Consider the following 11,609-nt stretch of genomic DNA (forward strand, 5'->3'; position numbering starts at 1 on the left):
GGTTGTGCACTGCAGGACGGAGTGCTGGGGACCCAGGCTAGGCTGTGCATGAAGGAAATCCTGGAACAGTGCACAGGAGCTGGAGCAGTTGCAAATCATGCGGTACACAGCTTTGCAGTTTAGCATGGCGAGGCAAGGACTTACCTCCACCAAACTTGTACTGAAGAGTCACTGGACTGTGGGATTCACTTTGACAGAGTTGCTGTGTTCCAGGGACCACGCTCGTCAGGATGAGAGGGCACCCAGAGGACCGGTGATGCAGTCTTTTGGTGCCTGTAACATGGGCGTTTTAGGACAGCTGCAGAGCACATGGCCTGTTTGAGCTCCTCAAAAGCTTTCTGACAGCTAGTTGTCCATAATATCTTTTTAGGCATTTTCTTACTTGTGAGATCATTAAGAGGGACTGCTATGGAGCCATAGTTTTTAATGAATCTCCTGTAATACCCTGTGAGTTCTAGAAAGGCTCTCACCTGGGCGTCTGAGTTGTAGGGGGAACCCAATCCATGATTGTCTGAATTCTCCCCTGTAGTGGTGCAATCTGTTCTCCACTTACCAGGTGGCCCAGATAAACCACTTTCCACTGCCCTATCTGGCACTTTGAGGCCTTGATAGTGAGGCCTGCCTTTTGCAGGGCCTCCAAAACTTTCCAAAGGTGGAACAGGTGCTCATCCCAGGTAGAGCTAAAGAAACCAATATCATCAAGATATGCTGCACTGAAAGCCTCCAACCCTTGCAGGACTGTGTTCACCAACCTCTGAAAAGTGGCAGGTGCATTTTCAAACTAAAGGGCATCACTGTAAATTGGTAGTGCCCTCCTATAGTTGAAAATGCAGTTTTTGGTTTAGCATCTTCTGCCAATTTGATGTGCCAATACCCTGCAGTCAAATCAAAAGTGCTAAGATACTTGGCAGAAGCCAGGGTATCAATGAGCTCATCTGCCCTGGGTATAGGGTGAGCATCAGTTTTTGTTACCTGATTGAGACCTCTGTAGTGTACACAAAACCTCATCTCCCTCTTTCCATCTTTGGTGTGAGGTTTTGGTACAAGCACCACTGGGCTAGCCCATGGGCTTTCAGAAGGCTCAATCACTCCCAGATCCAACATTTTCTGCACCTCTTGTTTAATGCAGTCTCTGACATGGTCAGGCTGCCTATAAATCTTAGTTTTGACAGGCAAGCTGTCTCCAGTATCAATTGTGTGTTCACACCAGGATGTTGTACCTGGCACAATTGAAAAGAGGTCAGAAAATTGTCCAAGGAGATTGATGCAGTAGTCTTTCTGTTCTGCAGTCAGACAATCTTCCAAAACTACTCCCTCCACTAAGGCATCTGCTTCAGTGGTGGAAAAGAGATCAGGGAGATGGTCACTCTCTGCTTCCTGTCCCTCATCTGTTGCCATGAGCAGGGTGAGATCAGCCCTGTCATAGTAGGTTTTCAGGCGGTTGACATGAATCACCCTAAGGGGACTCCGGGTAGTGCCCAGGTCTACCAAATAGGTAACCTCACCCTTTTTCTCAACAATTAAATGGGGTCCACTCCATTTGTCCTGGAGTGCTCTTGGGGTCACAGGCTCCAATACCCACACCTTCTGTCCTGGTTGGTACTGGATCAGAACAGCCTTCTGGTCATGCCATTGCTTTTGCAGCTACTGGCTGGCCTGAAGGTTTTTACTGGCCTTTTTCATGTACTCAGCCATTCTGGATCTTAGACCAAGTACATAATCCACTATGTCCTGTTTAGGAGCTTTTAAAGGTTGTTCCCAACCCTCCTTCACAAGAGTGAGTGGACCTCTTACAGGGTGTCCAAAGAGGAGTTCAAAGGGGCTGAAGCCCACTCCTTTCTGGGGAACCTCCCTGTAAGCAAAAAGGAGGCAAGGTAACAGGACATCCCATCTCCTTCTGAGTTTTTCAGGGAGTCCCATTATCATACCTTTGAGAGTTTTATTAAACCTCTCGACCGGTCCATTAGTCTGTGGATGGTAAGGAGTGGTGATCTTGTAGGTAACACCGCACTCCTTCCACATTGCTTTCAAGTGTGCAGACATGAAGTTGATACCCCTGTCTGATACTACCTCTTTAGGAAAACCCACCCTGGAAAAGATTCCCAGGAGGGCTTTTGCCACTGCAGGAGCTGTAGTGGTCCTTAGAGGAATTGCTTCAGGATATCTTGTGGCATGGTCCACAACCACCAAGATAAACCTATTGCCTGAAGCAGTAGGAGGGTGAAGGGGGCCAACTATGTCAACCCCTACCTTTTCAAAGGGCACCTCAACCACTGGAAGTGGGATTGGAGGGGCCTTTGGAGTGCCACCAGTCTTGCCACTGGCTTGGCAGGTCACACAAGACTTGCAAAAATCTTTAGTGTCCTCTGACATCCTAGGCCAGTGAAACAAGGGGACAAGTCTTTCCCATGTTTTGATCTGGCCCAAATGCCCAGCCAAAGGAATGTCATGTGCAAGACTTGGGAGGGAATCTCTGTACTGCAGGGGAATGACCAATCTCCTGGCTGCTCCAGGTTTTGGGTCCCTTGCCTCTGTGTACAAGAGGTTGTCCTCCCACGAAACTCTATGGCTGTCACTGACACCGCCATTTTGCTGTTTGACAGCTTGCTGTCTGAGACCCTCTAATGTGTGACAGGTTTGCTGTGCCATACTCAGCTCTTCCCTGGCAGGCCCCCCTCCACCCAAAATCTCAGCAGTGTCTGCTGCCAGCTCATCTGGTGAAGGTTCTGCACAGGGAAGAAATTCCTCTTCCTCAGAAGGGGAATAATCTGTAGAGGGAGGGATAGTGGGTAGGGATTTACCCTTGCTACCCCTAGCTTTAGGGAGCACTTGGTCCATTGTTCCAAAATCCAAGTTACCCTGTCCTTTTTGCATTTTGGACTGTGCCCTGGTTAAAGCAAAAATATGCCCAGGAATTCCCAGCATTGCTGCATGAGCCTCAAACTCCACTTCTGCCCAAGATGATGCCTCTAAATCATTCCCTAGTAGACAGTCTACAGGTAGATCTGAGGCAACCACAACTTTCTTTGGACCAGTAACACCCCCCCCCCCCAGTTGAGATTCACAACAGCCATGGGGTGGCTAAGAGTGTTGTTATGAGCGTCTGTCACTTGGTACTGCTGACCAAGTAGGTGTTGTTCAAGGTGGACCAGTTTCTCCATCACCATAGTTACACTGGCTCCTGTGTCCCTGTAGGCCTGAACCTCAACACCATTTATTAGGGGAAGTTGCTTGTTCTTATCCATATTAAGGGGACAAGCTACCAAGGTGGCCAAATCAAAGGCACCTTCAGAGACTAAAACAGCCTCTGTGGTCTCCCTAACAAGACTAACCCCTACTACATTGCCAATAGCGAGCCCAGCTACACCCTTGGATTGGCTATTTGTAGGTTTCCCACCACCACTGCTATTACTAGGGGCACTAGATTTGCAGCAGGGTTTGTGGTAGTGAGAGGTTTGGTGTTTTTCCTTGGACAACTGGAATCAGTTGCCCAATGGCCTTTGACTTTACACAAATGACACCAAGGCTTTTTAGATTGATCATTGGAAGAGGATTTGGACCCACCACCACCAGAGGATTTTTGTGGGCCTGATGAAGACTCAGTATTTTTACCTTTGTCCCCACCCTTGTCAGAAGACTTACCATCCTTTTTCTTGACATCCTTGTCACCCCCTGTATGAACTTTTCTGTTCACCCTTGTTCTGACCCACTTGTCTGCCTTCTTTCCCAATTCTTGGGGAGAGGTCAGATCCGAGTCCACTAGGTATTGGTGCAACAAGTCAGACACACAGTTATTCAGAATATGCTCTCTCAGAATAAGATTATACAGGCTTTCATTGTCAGATACCTTACTGCCATGTAAACACCCTCCAAGGCCTTCACTGAAGAGTCCACACAATCTGTCCAGTCTTGAGAGGACTCTTTTCTGGTGTCTCTGAACTTAATCCTGAATTGTTCAGTGATTAAGCAAAATCCATCCCAGAGTGCATCCTTCAATACTGTGTAGTTGTTAGCTTCACTTTCTCTAACAGTAAGGAGCCTATCCTTACCCTTTCCAGTGAAAGATAGCCACAAGATAGCAGCCCACTGCCTTTGAGGGACCAACTGTACCATACAGGCCCTTTCAAGTGCAGCAAACCACTTGTTGATGTCATCCCCCTCCTTGTAAGGGGGGATTATCTAGTGCAGATTCCTGGAATCATGCTCTCTAACAGGATTACTATCAGGAATACTGCTGCTGCCACCATGAGGTCCTAACCTCAACCTCTTTCTTTCCTTCTCAGTGTCTAGGGATTCCCTATCTAAGGCCAGCTGTTGTTGTTTAAGCTTCAGTCTGGTCTCTTCAACCCTCAACGTTTTGAGTTCCCCTTCTAACAAGTTATCATCTGGGTGGGTGGGTTGGGAATGGTTTGACACAGATGACAAATTGGAAACTTCAGAGGGGGACCTGTCCCTATCTGTCTGGACCCTGGTAACTTGGCCTCTAGCAATAAAGAATGCCCTACTGTGATGGGACCCTCCATTACTACCAACATTACTAGGTGTCCTGCTAGGGGGCAGACCCTTGTCAGAACCCTCCCCAGCTTCCTCAAGGGGTTCCTCTGAGTCAGACTAGGAAGCTTCTATTAACCTCTCATTGGATGGCCAGACTGGTTCCGGTCATTCACCATAAGCATGTTATACAGAAACTCTTTTGTAGGGTTCTTTCCTATAACTAAACCTCTATCTAAGCAGAGACTCCTTAAGCTCTTGTAATTCAAAATGTCATAAGTAGCAGTGACATTTTTGGGAGCAGAATCTACCACAGACACGATAGCAAAAGGTTTAGAGATAGGGAGAAGAGAAAAAAAGTTTTAGAACTTGAGAAAGTACAGAGAAAAAAAAACTTTTCTTACTTTTAGAAAACTTTTAGAAGTTTTAGGAAACTTTTCAGAACTTTCTAAAGAGAAGAAAAGCAAACTTTTTTGGTTAAGTGTACATACACTGAACTGTTTGGTATATGATTCTCTTATGAAAAGTACAAAATGAGAAAGTGGTAAGTAGTTACAAGTACTTATCCCACCGCTGCACAACCAAAGTAGGAGGCTTGCCTGGCTTTTAGTGGGTACCAGAGGTACTTAGGGCCATATTTATACTTTTTGATGCACAACTGCGCCAACGCAGTTGTGCGTCAAAAATCTTAATGCCGGCTAACGTCATTCCAAAGCGCCATGCGGGCGCCTTATTTATGGAATGACGTTAGCCGGCGGAGCTGACTGGTGTGCGTCAAAAAAAATGATTTACACCAGGCAGCGCCGGCGTAGGGGAAAATGGAGCTTGGGCGTCAAAAAATGGGGCAAGTCAGGCTGAGGCAAAATTTTGGCCTCAACCTGATTTGGGCCATTTTTTTTTACTCCCAACCTCCATTGAAATGACTCCTGTCTTAGCACAGACAGGAGTCATGCCCCCCTGCCCAATGGCCATGCCCAGGGGACTTATGTCCCCTGGGCATGGTCATTGGGCATAGTGGCATGCAGGGGGGCACAAATCAGGCCCCCCTATGCCACAAAAAAAAAAATATATACTTACCTGAACTTACCTTAAGTTCCCTGGAATGGGTCCCTCCATCCTTGGGCGTCCTCCTGGGGTGGGCAAGGGTGGCAGGGGGTGTCCCTGGGGGCATGGGAGGGAACCTCTGGGCTCCTTCCGAGCCCACAGGTCCCTTAACGCCTGCCCTGACCAGGCGTTAAGAAATGACACAAAAGCTGCTGGATGTCATTTTTTTTGACCCGCAAACTCCCGTGCGTCATTTTTTCACAGGAGTGTAAATACGGCGCACATGCCTCGGAGTCATTTTTTAGAAGGGAACGCCTACCTTGCATATCATTAACGCAAGGTAGGTGTCCACGCTAAAAAATGACGCAAACTCGAAGATGTTTGGCGCTAGACGGGTCTAACGCCAAAGTATAAATATGGAGTTAGCTTTGCGTCGGATTTGCGTAAAAAAAACAACGCAAATCCGGCGCAAACGGAGTATCAATATGCCCCTCACATCTTGTGCCAGGTCTAGTTCTCCCTTATTAGTGTAGAAGAGATGTTTCTAGCAGTTTAGACTGATAGAAGATAGCTATGGCAAAGCAGCTTAGGCTGAACTAGGAGACGTGCAAAGCTCCTACTATATCACTTATATCATATGCACCATATCATAAGAAAACACAGTACACAGAGTTACTACAAATAAAGGTAGGTTATTTTTATGACAATATGCCAAAAGTATCTCAGTGAGTACCCTCAGTAAGAAGGTAAGTACTATACACAAGTTGTATGTACACAAACCAAAATTAGGTAAGTAAGAGCAAGAAAAGTAATGCAAACAGTGTAGAATTACAATAGGTTGCAATAGGCAAGCATAGGTATAGGGGCAACACAAACCATATACTCCAAAAGTGGAATGCGAACCACGAATGGACCCCAGACATATGTGAGCTTGTAGAGGGTCGCTGGGACTGTACGTAAACAGTGAGGATTAGAAAAATACCCCACCCCAAAACCCTGAAAAGTAGGAGTAAAGTGCCCCTACTACCCCCAGAGAGCACAACATTCGTGATAGGGGGATTCTGCAGGAAGAACAAACACCAGCAGTGCACTGACAACGGATTTCCAGACCTGAGGACCTGTAAGACAAGGGGACCAGGTCCAATAGTCATGACAGTGTCCAGGGGGTGCACAGGCTTGTTAGTGGTTTTTCTGCGTGGGAACACTTCTGCAACCTTCATCGCGACGTGGGACATCTTCCTTCCAAAGGAGAAGTTCCTAGTTCTCTTCTTTCTTGCAGAATTCCAAGCTTCTTCTGTCCGGAGGCAGCTTCCTTGCACCTTCAGCCGGGGTTTCCTGGGCTTCTGCCCCACCTGGACACTGTCGCGACTATTGGACTTGGTCCCCTTCCTTTGCAGGTCCTCAGGTCCAGGAATCCATCTTCAGTGCACTGCTGGTGTTTGTGGTTCTTGCAGAATCCCCTATCATGACTATCGTGCTCTTTTGGGTAGTATGTGTACTTTACTCCTACTTTTCAGGGTCTTGGGGTGGGGTATCTTGGACACCCTGGCTGTTTTCTTACAGTCCCAGTGACCCTCTACAAGCTCCCATAGGTCTGGGGTCCATTCGTGATTCGCATTCCACTTTTGGAGTATATGGTTTGTGTTGCCCCTAGAACTATTGCAGCCTATTGTAATTCTACACTGTTTGCATTACTTTCCACAAGATATCCTGAAGCCATACCTTTAAGGACCACTACAGCTCCTGCAGTGGCAAAGGCCCTCCTGGGAATCTTTTCCAGGGTGGGTTTTCCTAAAGAGGTAGTATCAGACAGAGGTAGCAACTTCATGTCTGCATACTTGAAAGCAATGTGGAAGAAGTGTGGTGTTACCTACAAGTTCACCACCCCTTACCATCCACAGACTAATGGACTGGAGGAGAGGTTTAATAAAACTCTCAAAGGTATGATAATGGGACTCCCTGAAAAACCCAGGAGGAGGTGGGATGTCCTGTTACCTTGCCTCCTTATTGCTTACAGGGAGGTACCCCAGAAAGGAGTGGGCTTCAGCCCCTTTGAACTCCTCTTTGGGCACCCTGTAAGAGGTCCACTCACTCTTGTGAAGGAGGGTTGGGAACATCCTTTAAAAGTTCCTAAACAGGACATAGTTTATTATGTACTTGACCTAAGATCCAGAATGGCTGAGTACATGAAAAAGACCAGTAAAAACCTTCAGGCCAGCCAGGAGCTGCAAAAGCAAGGGCATGACCAGAAGGCTGTTCTGATCCAGTACCAACCAGGACCGAAGAAGTGGGTATTGGAGCCTGTGGCCCCAAGAGCACTCCAAGACAAATGGAGTGGATCCCATCTAATTTTTTAGAAAAAGGGTGGGGTTACCTATTTGGTAGACCTTGGCACTGCCAGGAGTCCCCTTAGGGTGATTCATGTCAACCGCCTGAAACCCTACTATGACAGGGCTGATCTCACCCTGCTCATGGCAACAGATAAAGGACAGGAAGAAGAGAGTGACCCTCTCCCTGATCTCTTCTCCACCACTGAAAAAGATGCCTTACTGGGGGAGTAGTTTTTGCAGATTGTCTGACTGCAGAACAGAAAGACAACTGCATCAATCTCCTAGGCCAATTTTCAGACCTCTTTTCAATTGTACCAGGTACAACATCCTGGTGTGAACACACAATTGACACTGGAGACAGCTTGCCTGTCAAGAATAAAATGTATAGGCAGCCTGACCATGTCAGAGACTGCATTAAACAAGAGGTGCAGAAAATGTTGGATCTAGGAGTGATTGAACCTTCTGAAAGCCCATGGGTTAGCCCAGTGGTGCTTGTACCAAAACCTCACACCAAAGATGGAAAGAGGGAGATGAGGTTTTGTGTAGACTACAGAGGTCTCAATCAGGTAACATAAACTGATGCTCAACCTATACCGAGGGCAGATGAGCCCACTCATACACTGGCTTCTGCCAAGTATCTTAGCACTTTTGATCTGACTGCAGGGTATTGGCAGAATAGATTGGCAGAAGATGCTAAACCAAAGACTGCATTTTCTACTATAGGAGGGCACTACCAATTCACAGTGATGCCCTTTGGTTTGAAAAATGCACCTGCCACTTTTCAGAGGTTGGTGAACACAGTCCTGCAAGGGTTGGAGGCTTTCATTGCAGCATATCTTGATGATATTGCTGTCTTCAGCTAAACCTGAGATGAGCACCTGGTCCACCTTTGGAAAGTTTTGGGGGCCCTGCAAAAGGCAGGCCTCACTATCAAGGCCTCAAAGTGCCAGATAGGGCAGGGGAAAGTGGTATATCTGGGCCACCTGGTCGGTGGAGAACAGATTGCACCACTACAGGGGAAAATCCAGACAATCATGGATTGGGTTCCCACTACAACTTAGACCCAGGTGAGAGCCTTTTTAGGCCTCACAGGGTACTACAGGAGATTCATTAAACATTATGGCTCCATAGCAGGCCCTCTAAATGACCTCACAAGTAAGAAAATGGCTAAGAAGGTGTTATGGACAGCTAGCTGTCAGAAAGCTTTTGAGGAGCTCAAACAGGCCATGTGCTCTGCACCTGTCCTAAAAAGCCCATGTTACTCCAAGAAATTCATTGTTCAAACTGATGCATCTGAATTAGGGGTAGGGGCAGTCTTATCACAACTGAATTCTGAGGGAAAGGATCAACCAGTTGCTTTTATCCGCAGAAGGTTGACCCCTAGAGAAAAACAAATTCCCCGAACTTTGTGAGTGCTGGGATGCCATTACACATGTGCACTACACATAGGTCACTACCTATGTATAGCGTCACAATGGTAACTCCGAACATGGCCATGTAACATGTCTAAGATCCATGATCCACCAGGTCTCTAGCACAGAACCCGGGTACTGCCAAACTGCCTTTCCAGGGTTTCCACTCCTGCTGCTGCCATCCCCTCAGGCAGGTTTCTGCCCTCCTGGGGTCCAGGCAGTCCTGGCCCAGGAAGGCAGAACAAAGGATTTCCTCTGAGAGAGGGTGTTACACCCTCTCGCTTTGGAAATAGGTGTGAAGGGCTGGGAGGAGTATCCTCCCCCAGATTCTCGAAATGCTTTGATGGGCACAGATGGTGTCCATCTCTGCATAAGCCAGTCTACACCGGTTCAGGGATCCCCCAGCCCTGCTCTGGTGCGAAACTGGTCAAAGGAAAGGGGAGTGACAACTCCCCTGACCAGTACCTCCCAGGGGAGGTGCTCAGAGCTCTTCCAGTGTGTCCCAGACCTCTGCCAGCTTGAAAACAGAGGTGTTGGGGGCACACTAAACTGCTCTGAGTGTTCAGTGACAGCAGGTGATGTCAGAGACCCCCTCGGATAGGCTCTTACCTTTCTTGGTAGCCAATCCTCCTTTCTTGGTAGCCAAAACCTCCTTTTCTGGCTATTTAGGGTCTCTGCTTTGGGGAATTCTTCAGATAACGAATGCAAGATCTCCCTCTTCGACTTCTACCAAGGAACGACCGCTGACTGCTCCAGGACGCCTGCAAAACCGCAACAAAGTAGCAAGACGACTACCAGCAACATTGTAGCGCCTCATCCTGGCGGCTTTCTCGACTGTTTCCTGGTGGTGCATGCTCTGGGGGTCGCCTGCCTTCACCCTGCACCAGAAGCTCAGAAGACATCGCCTGTGGGTCGACGGAATCTTCCCCCTGCCAACGCAGGCACCAAAAGACTGCATCACTGGTTCTCTGGGTCCCCTTTCATCCTGACGAGCGTGGTCCCTGGAACACAGAAACTCTACCCAAGTGACTCCCACAGTCCAGTGGCCCTTCAGTCCAAGTTTGGTGGAGGTAAGTACTTGCCTCCCCATGCTGGGCTGCAAACCTGTGTACTGCACGATTTGCAACTGCTCCAGCTTCTGTGCACTCTTCCAGGATTTCCTTCATGCACATCCTAGCATGGGTCCCCAGCACTCTGCCCTGCAGTGCTCAACCCGCTGAGTTGGCCTCTGACATCATGGGACCCTCTTTTGTAACTCTGCGTGGACTCTGGTTCACAAATCTTCCAACTGCCTTTCCAGGTACTTCTGTGGGTGCTGCCTGCTTCTGTGAGGGCTCTCTGAGTTGCTGAGAACCCCCTCTGTCTCCTCCTGCAAGGGGCTACATCCTAGTCCTTCCTGGTCCTCAGCAGCACCCAAAAACCTCTCCTGCAACCCTTGCAGCTAGCAAGGCTTGTTTGTGGCATTTCTGCCTGGGAACACTTCTGCAACCTTCATCACAAATGGGACATCTTCCTTCCAAAGGAGAAGTTCCTAGTCCTCTTCTTTCTTGCAGAATTCCAAGCTTCTTCTGTCCAGAGGCAGCTTCCTTGCACCTCCATCCGGGGTTTCCTGGGCTCTTGCCCCCCCGGACACTGTCGCGACTATTGCTTTGGAGGTCCTCATCTTCAGTGCACTGCTGGTGTTTGTGGTTCTTCCAGAATTCCCCTATCACGACTATTGAGCTCTTTTGGGGTTGTAGGTGTAGTTTACTCCTACTTTTCAGGGTCTTGGGGTGGGGTATCTTGGACACCCTGGCTGTTTTCTTACAGTCCCAGTGACCCTCTACAAGCTCCCATAGGTCTGGGGTCCTTTCGTGATTCGCATTCCACTTTTGCGGTATATGGTTTGTGTTGCCCCTAGACCTATGCTTGCCTATTGCAACCTATTGTAATTCTACACTGTTTGCATTACTTTTCTGACTCTTACTTACCTATTTGTAGTTTGTGTACGTATAACTTGGGTATATTACTTACTTTCTTACTGATGGTACTCACTGAGATACTTGTGGCATATTGTCATAAAAATAAAGTACCTTTATTTTTAGTAACTCTGTGTATTGTGTTTTCTTGTGATATTGTGCATATGATATAAGTGGTATAGTAGGAGCTTTGTTTGTCTCCTAGTTCAGCCTAAGCTGCTTTGCCATAGCTACCTTCTATCAGCCTAAGCAGCTAGAAACACCTCTATTCTACTAATGAGGGTTAACTGGACCTGGCACAGGGTGTAAGTACTACAAGGTACCCACTATAAGCCAGGCCAGCCTCCCACACCTTGCCAGAACAATTGAGAACA

Source organism: Pleurodeles waltl, unplaced genomic scaffold (assembly GCF_031143425.1).
Source record: "Pleurodeles waltl isolate 20211129_DDA unplaced genomic scaffold, aPleWal1.hap1.20221129 scaffold_74, whole genome shotgun sequence".
Taxonomy (NCBI): Eukaryota; Metazoa; Chordata; class Amphibia; order Caudata; family Salamandridae; genus Pleurodeles; species Pleurodeles waltl.